Raw genomic sequence first — 10,041 nt, 5'->3', positions numbered from 1 at the left:
TGCCACGCTTTCAGGATATATCTCACAGACTCTGTGGAGGTGTAGAATAATAAAACAAGTGGAAAATGTTTAATGCTGTTGTTGTATTTTTGTTATAGGTTATTCAGAGGCTGAAATAAAATAGTAATCCTGTGTTATTTTCACTTTTGGCCATTGTTTTTTTCCTCTCCTCTTTTGCGCTCACTCTGTGTGAAGCTCATAGTTAGCCGTAACATTTCATTGTAGAAAATGGCATCAGGCCTATTATTCAGGTAATTGCTTCCCATTATAAACCACACGTAGAAAACCTTCAAGTGCCGGGCTTTTCCTCATCCTAATGGATCCATTACCAAAGCTATATGAGATATTCTAAACAGCGCTGAGCACAGATTATTTGACATACTTGGATTTCGGTTGTTCAGAAAGACAGTAAAAGAAACAGCGTGCCCAATAATCATAAGACAAAATGTCTCAATTAAAACATAAAGCCTTGTGACACCCACACAGAAAAAAAATTGGTAGTCACCAGGCAACAGCAGGGAAATAAGCATCACCTTCACATGCGAGGTATAAATCAGAAGTGAAAGTGGGATATTGCACAGGTCAACAGTGTCGGTGCACCTGCCCAGGGGAGCTCTGCTACCACCTAGTGTCATTTATCTATTTTACTGCGTTCCTCACCTCGGGGCTTTCGGAGGGAACTGATTCAAACACATAAAGAGCTCTTTGCATTAAATTCCAAGCCGGAAAACAAATCCTATCATTTTTCACACATTTGTATTTTTTATTTTATTTTTCTTTCACTTTTGTTATGATCAAAACTTCCTGTGAATCTGGCCGTTACGCTGTTAGTTTGGTTTAGCAAGCAAGCTGTGATTAAAATGTGCAGACGTGTAACTTCAGTTTTTCATGATGGTTTTCACTCGTGCACTTATGCAGCTGACCAACAATAGATACAGTAAAATAAAAAATGTGCATTCTGATGAGGCTCCATCGTCAGACTGAAAGTAAAAACCTTTAAGCAGGCATTACAGATATATTTCACTGAGCCCACATTTATGTATTAAAAATGTCTTATTTATATTTATCTGATGTAACATTGTAATCTTAAATGTTGGTTTTCATTAGCTGAAAATCATCATAATTAACATAAATAAACGCTTGAAAACATCAGCCTCTATTAAATTGTTCTATATAATGTTTCATTTAATGAATTCAGTTTCTAAAATGAATACACTTTATCAATAATGTCAATAATTTATTCAACATGACTGTAATTGCAAGAGATTGACAAACTATACATTTATGTTGCCGAGGATTGTCGTTTAGAAATCACTCCACTGAGAGTTTCCCAGGACTCCTAATTCTTTTAGCAGGAACATTTAATCAAATATTGATGTGTGTGTGTGCGTGTGTGTGCGCGTGTACTCAGGAGTGTGCAAAATGCACTGGGGCACATATCTATAACTGGGTGTGAAAACAACCAATAGAAGCTTTTGTGTGATGCCCCCCCACATCATACTGCCCTGGGAAGAGAGCCATATCACCCGTATCATTCAGCAGTGACTAAGGGTAATACTAATAGATGTAAATCCTCAGGATTGTTTCAGATCAAAGAAGTGTAAGACTTTAATGCATTGTTTTTACACGGATAATTTAAGATGCAATGCATACAGTTTCGAAATAGCATTTAAATATTCATTGTTTTTTCTAAAGCTCAAAATATTGTGTTTTTTTTTTAATTTTATTTATTTATTAAGGAACAGTGGGCAAGCGATACTGAGGCAGAAAGGATGCCCTTGTTAAGTCCCAGCTGTGCCCATTTATCACAGTGACCTAACATGGACGGCTCAGTGCCATATTGGCATGAGCTAACACACAGCGGGTCGACATCTCAGAATCTGCTGAGTGACAACTCCTGTACGAGGAAAAAAAACCTTCCAGCTCTCTGCTGCCAGCTCAGAGGAACATCAACCTCCGACTCCCATTACACCTCAATATTCATTGGTGTGGAACAGAGGCACTCTGATACCACCTTCATGGCCAAAGTGTCGAGTTAGTCAGATAACTTGTGGTTATCTTGGCCAAATGTTGTAAATATATAAGTGTTGATGGGGCTGAATGAATCCAGGGAGTAAAGAATCAAAACATAAAAATGGAGTAGCTACGGTGTGTTTACTGCCTCAGACTTCCTCAGACTTTAAAATGACCATTGCAGTCCACAATATAACTGTATTATATTAGTATTAGCTGCAAAAAAGAAATACGGCTAAATGTAAAGACCCGGATTTACTGCTGTACCTAAACGCTACTGAGAAATTACGGTGTGTTCCTGCCTAGTAGCCTCAGGCAGCTGGGTGTTACAGTATGTCTCTCTCTCACAGAAGAAAAGGTTTTAAAAGTATTCAGTACCATGAGCAGTTAGTTATCCGACTTCCAAATCCCAGTGCGGACCCACAGAACTTTTTCACCCTGCAGACACAAAAGCAGACTTTTTTTTTTTTTTTACTTCTGAGGGCAGGAGGGTCTCTTTGCTCATATGGTTCCAATTAGCAATACAACTGATTTACTTCATGTCGACCTCTTTTAGACGCTTATCAGCTGCTACCGTTTGGATTTATACCTGTATATTCAATCTAATTTTAAACTTTAATCTCCCACACAAGCAAAATGTGAAAATAAACTGTAAACGACACAGAAATGCCAGAGAACACAAACTGACACTCGGCTGCGTTTGCTTTCATATTTTTTATTCATTTGAGCAGTAAAAATTCAAAGAATACTGGTGTACATGAAGAGATAGTCGCACATCGTCACTTTTCAAAAAATAATGGCCTAAGTCATTTTTGCCAAAAGTTATTATTTTATTTTGCCCAAATCATCTTTTGACAATCCAAAGCGAATGACTTATTTTTTACTTTTATTTTTTTCAAAATCACTTTTGGAAACAAATGACTTATAATAATATCTTAGGAAAGGTGATAATAGCGCACATTTTCTGTTTATGTTGTTAAACATGCAGGACAGTAATAGTAAGAGTAGACTGCACCACAGACAAAGCTTAGTTCATTATCATGATGAAAAAAATACCAGTTGTTGAATCTTTCTGTATGACAGTTTATTTATTACACTCTCATGCAGCCGCATCTTCTCTGTGCTATATGGATTGTGATATTAAACCATAACAGTGCATCCTTATGTTGAACAAAGATGTTATATATTGTAAGCACATCCATCTCTTCCTCCTCCTCCTCGCTCCTACTCCGACGGGCATTATCCTGTCCCTCTTTTACAATTCCTTGACCACAGCTGGCACTGACTTTGTTTGCTGTCTAACAGCAATAATGAAAACGTTTCAACTTAAGAAACATGCTAAGCACTCAGGAAGTGAACTGCTGAGTTTTTGTATTTTTCTTGACCTGCTAAGAAAAGCTATGTGGCCTAAGAATAATAATTTAAAAAGAACATGGGAACTAGATTAGACTATACACTCTGATATTATCTTTTAATTTTGCAATAAAGAAATGCGAGCCTTTTTCTGTTCAGCAGGTACAAATGGATTTGAACTGATTAAGCAGATTAATTATGCTGCAGCACAACTGACAGGCTACCTTTATTGTTCTGCGTGCTCTGAACACATCCAAAAACACAAACACACTTTATGCCAAGTTCTGGGATGGAAGTGCTTGCTAACCTGCTGCAGTGGTAGCTTGTTGTTGCTGACCTTGGTCCCTCCTCCACAGAAAATATCTGTCTTGGTAGATAAACAGTTGTGCTGCACTCTTGAATAGATTGAATAGATGTTCAAAACGTAGAGACGAATAATTTTATTTAAGGGCATCATCATTAGAAAGGTTGATCGCTAATGTACTCTAATCTTTTCCTATTTTTCACCCTATTTTTCAAAACTCAAAACCATTTATTATATTCCTTTTAATTCATAGATATGCAATATTTCCACAAATAAGTAGAAGTTTTTGGTCGCAATGTGACAAAACGTAACATGAAGAAACTTAAGGCACTCTAATTCCTTCTGCACAATGTCTGCATAATGGGGCATCATCTTACAAACATTCTTGGACTCTTGCTATGTTTGCATCACTAGTAAATATGAAATTGTGGTCACTACAATGTAAATGTTGTCAATATAAGTCAATCTGACAACAGAACCATTAAAGTAAAATAATAATTCATTGTCAGACAGATCACTTTGGACACATTTTGGAGAAACTTCATTTTGTGTTGTAGTTCTTATTCTTACTGTTAGCATTATTACTTTCTGTTTTACTGGAGTGCATGGTTTGTATTGGTTTTATTAAGTCTAATATCTTTACTTCCGTTATTCTTAACCCAGTTTGTTTAGACCTACGACTGTCTTGTTAATACTTTCAAAATAAAGTGCCATCAAGCGGATGCAAGTTGCATTTGACATAATTTCCTTCCAGTATTTTAATGGCACTGCACCGTTTCCTGCATGCCAGATTTTTCTTTCTACCAATGTCACACCGTTGTCATTAAAGCCATCGGACTTTTAATGAGCACTCTTGTGTTTTCTCTACCAAACATTACGAAAACAGAACATCTATCTTTTCAAGGTTTCGCTCAAAGCCTCGATCGTGTTACGGGGTCAATATGTGATAGCCGAATAAGGAAATGCTTTGTCTTGAGTTATACCCAACAGAACTAGTTAAAGGCAGTTTACCTATGACTAACTCTATTCCAAGGCCATTTGCTGCATGAACCGAGTGCCACTGTAGAGCCTCTAGTCTAGACGTCACAGAGAAGAATGTGAGCAACACCGTAATGGCGTTTTAACAATGTCCTCTTTGATTTCTACAATCATGGGTTTCAGCTTTTTAGAGCAAAGGAACTTCATTTGAAAAAAACTATGTGACATGAAAGTCTGAAAGAGAATTACGTTCTGCAACCCTTTATTATTACAGAGGATAATTTTGACACAAATACAGCTTGATTATTTCCTCTAATAGAGCTAAAGATGTCTTTGTAAATGGTGTACAATCAGAAAAGGTATTCAATTAGTCAAACGGGAAAAACATTCAACCATTACTCTTTTCAGAGAAATATTTTTAAAAGTGGTTTTCTTTTTGCAGGAGGAACTTAGGAGAGAGTGACCACGCCAATCCACCCTTAAACGTTTTATTACACCACGTCAAGTCAATCCTACCCTACAGAGGTGTAATACTGGCCTCACTGAGCGCAGTGACCAGAGGAGGGTAAAGAAGTCAAAAATTATACTCAAAAAAAAGGCTATTCAAGTACTGAGTAACTGTTCAATTCCATCTGATTTAATATGTACAAAATAATGTATTCAGACAAAAAAAAATGTAAAGTTGTGTGCATCTTCTGGTATTTCATATATATATATATTCAGGGGTGAAAGTAAGGGGGGTACGGTCGGGTACTGCGTACCCCTAAAATATTTAGTGGGGGTACACAGTACCTGCAAGAGAGGAGAGCAGCTATCTGCTGACTGTAAAGTCAGTGGATTCACTGTGCAGCTGTGACTGATTAGTTTTTCAAGAACAATCTAAAACACGACTTAATCAGTTAATAAATAACTTTTTTCTAATTTCCTATTGTTTCTGAACTCTTTGAGCTTTGCTAGAGCAGCGGTGCAACACGTTGATTGCGGAAGGTTTTGAGTCGATCTCAGCATGAGGTGACAAACTGAACGCCGCCAGGACGCTGAGAGCAGCACGTCCTCCTCTGATTTGGCTTATCAAAACGTTCATAACTTTATTAAATAACACAGGTCATGATGCTAGGCTACTGATTATCCTTCTGTCTGGACACAGGATCAATATTAAAAGCTAAAACGAATGGTTATATGCCAGACATGGAAAACTGGGATGCACTCCATGCCATGATGTTCAGAATTTAGGTCTCGGCATCTCAAGGTGTCAACATTGCAGCTAGTAGGCTGAGGGAGGAAATACAGCTTGATTTTGTAGCAATTCAAGAGCTACCCAGCTTTTATCGCTTCGCAAAAGAATTAATCGGCACAGAAACTCCAAAGCACACAAAGAAGCAGTTTTTATATATCCATCCATCCAATCAGTGCGCCGTTGTTCAGGAGCCTGAGGGAAGTGGCTCCACATTTAGAGCAGGAGTCGTTGTCGTACAACTCTCTCTCTGTGCCACCGCCAAACGAATCCAGCCAGACCAGCACAGACTCCAGCAAACTTTTGATGTCATAGTCCTTTCCCACGCCTGATGGCAGCTTCTTCTCCCTCAGCTCCATCAGAACTGGGGAAAGGTCTTTCTGACAAAAATGCTTGCCGGGCTGACGGACAGCTGAGAGGATGAGACTCCCACAGCAGGGGATGGACGATGCCTCCAGAAAAACCCTTTCCTTAGCGAGACACCGCTTGGTGACGCTCAGGTTTAGGATGCTCTGGAAAGCAGCGTTCACCCAGCTGTTCTGGAGCTCATTGGAGAACTTGAAGAAGTTCTCCTCCGCTTGTCCTCCCTACATCTGGCAGATCCGAGCCAATGCCAATGGCCTCAGATTTGGAGGCACTGAGCCTCATCCCAGCCGCTTCACACTCGGCTGCGAACCGCTCCAGTGAGAGCTGCAGATCACGTTCCGATGAAGCCAACAGGACCACATCATCCGCAAAAAGCAGAGATGCCACCCTAAGGCCACCAAAACGGATCCCCTCAACACCTCGGCTGCACCTAGAAATTCTGTCCATGAAAGTAATGAACAGAATCGGTGACAAAGGGCAGCCTTGGCGGAGTCCAACTCTCACCGGAAACGAGCCCAACTTACTGCTGGCAATGCGGACCAGACTCTGACACCGGTTATACAGGGACCTGACGGCCTGTATCAAAGACCCCCCCCCTCCCCCCCCCCCGAGGGACACGGTCGAACGCCTTCTCCAAGTCCACAAAACACATGTAGACTGGTTGGGCGAACTCCCAGGCGGACCACCACCCCAGTCTGCCAATCCAGGGGAGCTGCCCCCGATGTCCATGCGATATTGCAGAGTCGCGTGAGCCAACGCAACCCTGCAATGTCCAGAGCCTTAAGGAACTCCGGGCGGATCATTCAAAACCTTTGGTTGAAATGGTGCGTTAAATTCAAGTCTCCATTACAGACCAGAGAAAACTAAAGAGAATGCAAAGTTGTGTTCATCCATTTGAGGAGCCGGCAGTTTATCTTGAGGAAATAAATGACGACGCAGAAGTTAATTAGACTGTAACATGCGCAGTCCGCTGCTCAACCACTGCGGAAGCGGCTACGCTGCTGCGAAGAAATAAAAACCCCTGGAAGTAACTCATCCAGAAGATTTAACAAATGGAGCCTTTTTGGTGCAAGTTACCCAGGAGAGCGGCGCTCTGGAGGAGCTGCAGACGTAACATCTGTCCGTTTCGGAGAAGCGAAAACACGCAAAACAACAACAACATAAAATCCTGGTAAAAGCGCAAACCGGACCGCACAGGGTAAAACACTGACAGAAAGTGTTACAGAGTGTTTTATCCTGACAGATCCAACTGACTGATGAATTAGCGCAGATTTGTCTGCAGATGGGAACCAAGAGGAAATGCATTCAGACCCCAGCGGGTGAAGTGATGCTAATTTAAGTGAAGCCGCTTAATTTAATTTATTAAAAGTTATTGAGGCCTCAGACAGAGGTTTTTGTCTCTACGGAGAAAAATGTAGATACATTTATCTGCATAATTTGTGATGGGATCTGGATTCACGGTGAATATTAGCTAAACCGCATAAAATGCGGCTAAATAGCCGATGTTAATATGATTGTAATTTCACGGATTAAAATAGTACATGAACGATTTTTTTTTTATGTTGTCGGTCAAGATAACGGATAATTAAAAAAAAGTCTAGCGCCACCTGCCGCCCTGACACCAACTCACACACATCTTCATTCACAGTCTTACTTGTAACTCGATGTTTCTTTTCTTGGAAATGTTGATGTTAGCTTGTCGATGTCTCAGTTTTATTCGCTGGGAAAATCAATAAGCAGCTTGAGGTGACTCTGCTGCTCTCTAGTGGCGAGAAGCCGTAATGTTGGCTGGTAATCGGAATGCATTATGGGAGATGTAGTTTGTAGTCAATTCGTGCTGAAAACCTATTTGAAGTCTATCATGGGCCTATAAAACGCTGGGGGGGGCACATAAAATGACATGGCGGGCCACATGTGGCCCACGGGCCTTGAGTTTGACACATGTGCCTTAGTAGGTGTGTGTGTGTGTGTGTGTGTGTGCGTGTGTGTGTGTGTGTGTGTGCGTGTGTGTGTGTGTGTGTGTGTGCGTGCGTGCGTGCGTGCGCGTGTGTGTTTGTGTGTGTGCGTGTGCATAAAACGTTAGATTCAGGCACAAGAGATACACGTTTCCAAGTCTATTTTTCTTGGAATGTACAGCTGAAGCCAGTTCATGAAGGAGATTATGTTCATGTGTTAGAACAATTCAAAGCAATGCCTGACATTATTTACTGTATGTTCACATGATCTACAAATAAACCAGCAGGCTCAGCAGATACAGCAATCTATTTCTTTTCATATAAAGGCGACAGTGTGGGCTGGATGACTGAAGGGCTTCGCTGTTGGGTGCTTTAGAGACGAACACAGATGAACCCTGCTTTAGGAATGGATACGGTAGGCTAATATTAAACATTTAACCTTTCAAAAGCTCCAACTTCAACCCTTCTAGAAATGCGTGGACTATTTTTCAAAAGCCGCATTCCTTGAAGGAAACAAACTAATTTGAATGAATGCAACCATTTCTGCAAAGGCTGCAAACATGCAGCCAGTTATAGCAGAAGCTTGTTGGTGGCTTCACAAAGCATTTGGTTGAGATGCAAATCGCTAAAGGAAGGCCATTCAACCAAATATTTGAGAGAGTGAACAAATATTGACCCTGTCTGGACAAAAAAATGAATATGTACACACAATTCTTATTTTAAAATGTGCAAATACTGTTATTATGATTATTATTATTAAATAATTATTCATTCACATGATGAACCTATTGGTAGTGCAATAAGACTAAGCATTGTACTGAACTATATTACAAAGAAAGGGATTATTTTGTGCAAAAGAGCAATGGACTGAGGCAGAACAGTGAGGTGTGCAATATTACAAAACACAAATAAACAACAGATTAAATGGGACTATTAGCAACCAGAATATAAACTCAGTATTTATGGCATATAAGATTGTATTTTTTGAGTCAAATTAATCTGTGAAAAATGACAGACTATGAAATAACCTGAATATTTGGGAACATAATTGCCATGTAGTTTCTGTTTTAAAATAAGACAAGTTTCCTTTCTTCTAATATGAGCCACAATATAGTCCTTTTTTCCTTTTTTTTATTTTTGGTAAATTTAATGTCTAGCACTGTGCAGAGGTGAAGTGGGAAAATGGAACGAATGCATTTTAATTAGCATTTATTGTATCATGTTACTCCAAACTGGGGCAGCTATTTATAGATATGCCACTAATGCATAAAAGATCATTCAGACAGAAAAAAACCTCAAAAATTATCCTAATCTATGACCTGTGGCATCTTTACTGGAATATCACAAGAAAAATGCCAAAAAATTAAGATTCTACATTAAATGCATACATGTTTTTATTTATTTTGGATTAAACTATAATGTATATTGGACTAAATATTAGTCTATTCTCTATATTCTAATAGGGTGAGTTTATTATATTAGACTCAGTAGAGTAGATAAAGTTGGTTGCCACAACTGACACACTCCAGGTGCTGTGACTTTCTGACAGTGTCACACATTTGTCCATTTTGCGGTGGTTATTTTATGGATCATACACAGAGCTTTGAAGAAAGCTAGTATTTCATTACGTTTGTAGATCAGAATTGTTTTTACTCGGTTTTGTTTTGCATTAAATGCTAACACAGCAATAATCATTTGAAAATCATATATTGAAATCTGAGAGTAAAAGCTTTGACTTTATTTAGCTTTCCTCTAGAAAGCTGAAATCATACAGTAGTTAGCTAAAATGTTTGTCAAGAACTCGGATATGATTGGTTGAATTGGGTTTGTATAGGAAT

The sequence above is a fragment of the Poecilia reticulata genome, chromosome 17, assembly GCF_904066995.2.
Source record: "Poecilia reticulata chromosome 17, P_reticulata-male-v2, whole genome shotgun sequence".
Classification (NCBI taxonomy): Eukaryota; Metazoa; Chordata; class Actinopteri; order Cyprinodontiformes; family Poeciliidae; genus Poecilia; species Poecilia reticulata.
This window is presented reverse-complemented; position numbering follows the sequence as displayed.